General features: G+C 35.3%; 1 long non-coding RNA gene across 2 annotated transcripts in view; it reads right to left on the bottom strand.

Annotated features, from left to right (window-relative positions):
• Nucleotides 1-236: 236 nt before the first annotated feature.
• The window catches only part of LOC144454466 (uncharacterized), a 20459-nt gene continuing 17170 nt past the window's right edge, over nucleotides 237-3525 (bottom strand). For both annotated transcript variants that reach the window (XR_013482870.1, XR_013482871.1), the window contains one exon: nucleotides 237-924. This is a non-coding gene — a long non-coding RNA (uncharacterized LOC144454466). The remainder of the gene's footprint in view (nucleotides 925-3525) is intronic.

Genomic DNA, 3525 nt, shown 5'->3' with positions numbered 1-3525 from the left:
ATGGAGAAAATACATGTATTATATAAGCCTTCATTCAGGCATGAGTTAGAGTGCTGTTGGCCATGAGTTCAGTGTTAATGGATCGACAATATGGCACATCCAGAAAAAGGAAGAGGAAATTTGCTGATCTGTATGTGATGCCTCTCAGGATAGTGCTAAAGTAAATGTTGTGACTGGAGGCTAGGAGGAACCTAACCCTGTATTTACCCTAGGAGCAATGGTTCAGTATTTGCTAATTTAGTGTTCACAAGGTGACTTTATTGGACATAACAACTGTATATGACACGAATTGTTAGTATCAGGCAATGCTCAATAGGAGTTATTTTGCTAGCAAGCAAAAGAAATCATTGCATTGGCCATGTCTGAAAATCTATGCTTCTGCTGCATCTCTCTGTAGTCCACCTCTTCTGCCCAGAGGCAGAAGGCATATTTCATTATTTGTCTTCCAAAATCTTGATTAGTTATTGAGTTGATCAGTTTCAAAGTGGTTTATGTTACTGTGGGATTATATATGATTTTCTCCCAGTTTTGCTCTTTTCATGCTGAATCAGTTCGTACCAATCTTTCAAGTTTCTCTGAATTCTTCATATTTATAATTCCTTACTGTGTAATAGACCACAACTTGTTGGGCCATTCTCCAATTGATTGTCACCCATCTTATTTCCAGTTCTTTGTTGTAACCAAAAGTACTGCTTTACAAACATAGAAGGATCTTTCCCCTCTGTCTTTGATCTCCTTGGAGTAGGAGCCTGGTGAGGGAATAGATAAGTCAAAGGTATATATGGTATAGTTTCAACCTGTTTTCTGGAAGGGTTGTAGCAGTTCACAGTTCTACGAGCAGTGTCTTAGTTTTCCACTCCTCCTACAGCTCCTCCTACATTTGCCATTTTTATCTGTTGAAGGTTTCACTTCACACTGGGGAGACTGGTAACAAAAAACAAAAGGTCAAGCGTCTCAAGGGTAGTAATGAAAAAAAACGTGGGAGGAAGGGGATCTATCAGCATCAGATCTCAAACTATGCTTACAAGGCAGCAGTATATGCAAATCATTAACATGATTTAGTATTGGTTAAAAAAAAATAGCACAATCTGCCTGGGGAAAAGATTGGCTCTACAACATAGAAAAGGAAATACAGTAACATAATGTTTGATAAACCGAAAGACTCCAGTTACAGGACGAATAACTAACTATTTTATTTTTAAAAAAAACTTGAAAAAACTGGACAGTAGACTGGCAGAAATTAGGTTCAGACCAACGGTTTACACCATATAGCAAGAGAAGCTTAAAATGGATACATAGATATAAAAAGTCACATCATAAACGCATTAGAGGAGCATGGAAGAATAACTTTTTGGATCTATGCATAGGGGAAGTGTTCATGACCAAAGTAATATGGGCAAATTTGATTCAATGTAATTATTTGTACAAACAAATCTAATGTAGTAAAAATTAGAAGGCAAAAGGGGGAAAAAACCTTTGAAGCAAATTTCTCTGATAAAGGTTTCATTTCCAAGATATATAAAGAACTGATTCAAATTTGTAAGAGTAAGGGCTGTTCTTCAGAGGATAAATGGTCCAGGATATGAACAGGTAGTTTCAAGGGAAGTGATCCAAGCTGTCAATGTTTAATTGCTAATTAATTATTTATTAGTGTTTCTTGATTGATAATTTTATTTGAATCACTAATAATTAGAGAAATACAAATAAAAGTGACTGTGTTTCCACTGCATACTTATCAGATTGGCAAAGATGATAAAAGTGGAAAATAACAAATGTTGGATAGGCTTTGGGAAAATAGGTACATTACTGTACTGTTGGCAGAGCTGTGAACTGACCTAAGAATTCTGGAAAGTAATTTGGCACTATGCTCAAAAAGTTCCCTAACCCTGCATTTCTTTTGACATAGCTTTACCACTCCAAGGCCTATCTTCAACAAAACCAAAAAAAGAGAAGGATCCATATGTACAGAAATATTTGTAGCCACTCTTTTTGTGATAGCCAAAAATTAGAAAATAATGGGCAATTGGGGAATGGCTAAACAAATTATGGTATATGAATAATGGCATGGAATATTATTGTACCATAACAAATGATGAAATAGACCATTTCGATTGCAACTGGAAAGACCATTATGAACTGATGCGGAAAGAAATGAGCGGAGCTAAGAGAACAATTTATACAGTGATAACGTTATAGGAAAAACAACTTGGAATGACTTTAGAACTTTGATTAATGCAATGATATGCCAGGAGTCCAAAAGAATGAAGAGAACATACTGCTTACCCCCTGGAAGAGAAAGGTGAGACACCCAAAATGGTGCTACAGACATCAATGTTGGATATGGCTAATGTTAGGAATTTGTTTTTCTGGATTATGTTGATAAATATAAGGATTTATTTTGATTTGTTTGTTTAATTTGTCCAATGGAGTGGAGCAGTTGACAGAACAGTTTAATTTAAAACAAAACAAAATTTGTCCTTGACAAAAAAAAAAAAGAAAGAAAGAAAAAAGAGCTAGAAGTGAAACAAAGAAGAAAGGAAGGAGGGAGGGAAATATCAAAAGTTCTCCCTTCACGCTGGTTATTCAAGGGTTTACTTTACAAAACCTTGTGTTATTTAGTGGATTACATTTCCAACTGGTGTTGCCATTTCTTCTCTGGTTGACTGTTAAAATAAACCATTAACTAGCTGCTAAGCCTACGCTTCAAAATGAACAAATAAATGTAAGATTAAAGATTACATATCAATACTTGGCTCACAGATCCTTTGGTAGAGTACAAACTCCTTGAGAGCAGGGATGATTTTTTCATTTTGTCTTTATATCTTTTAAACCTAACACAGTGCTTAGCCGGTAGGTACTTAATAAATGCATATGGAATTTAATTTTGGAATACAAACAACTAAACTTGCTTAGTAAATATTTACATTTATATTATTTTTTTAAAGAATATAAGGTGTTACTACTTTGATTCACCAAGCTTTGTCTCCATCAAAATACTTTGTCTGTTCATTCACTAACTTTCACCCAAAGTTCATTCTTTTGGTTTGCTTTTTATTGCTTTGCATTGTTTCATGAAAAGTCAGTCCAGCCTTTTCTTTGTATTCTTCATACTTGCTCATCTCAATGACATTAAAATGTTCTGTTACATTAAGGTCCCTCATTTCACTTAACCATTCCCTTGTGGTTGGACATTTATGTTGCTTCCAAGTTGTGCCTTCAAATTGCATCTAATGCTGCTGTGAGCATCTTTGTAATAAAAAAAAAAAAGCCCTGTGTTGATTGATAACTACACAAATAAGAATAATTCACTATTAGATGGCTTAAAGAGTTGAAAGAATACTTCTCTGAGAGGAGGAGTGAGTAATGTTAGTGCTTTCTCTCTGCCGAGCATCTCCAGTCTCTCCTGTATCTAGCGTTTGTACATTGCATGTTGTCTCTATCGTTCCACTGTAAGCTTCTTGAGGGACTGTCTCATGGTTTTCTTTGTGTCACACTTAGCCAGCACTACTAGTACCTGACACATAG

Source organism: Phascolarctos cinereus, unplaced genomic scaffold (genome assembly GCF_003287225.1).
Source record: "Phascolarctos cinereus isolate Bilbo 61053 unplaced genomic scaffold, phaCin_HiC Scaffold_1;HRSCAF=81, whole genome shotgun sequence".
Classification (NCBI taxonomy): Eukaryota; Metazoa; Chordata; class Mammalia; order Diprotodontia; family Phascolarctidae; genus Phascolarctos; species Phascolarctos cinereus.
The sequence above is the reverse complement of the archived record's forward strand: the minus strand, read 5'-3'. Positions and strand labels throughout refer to the sequence as shown.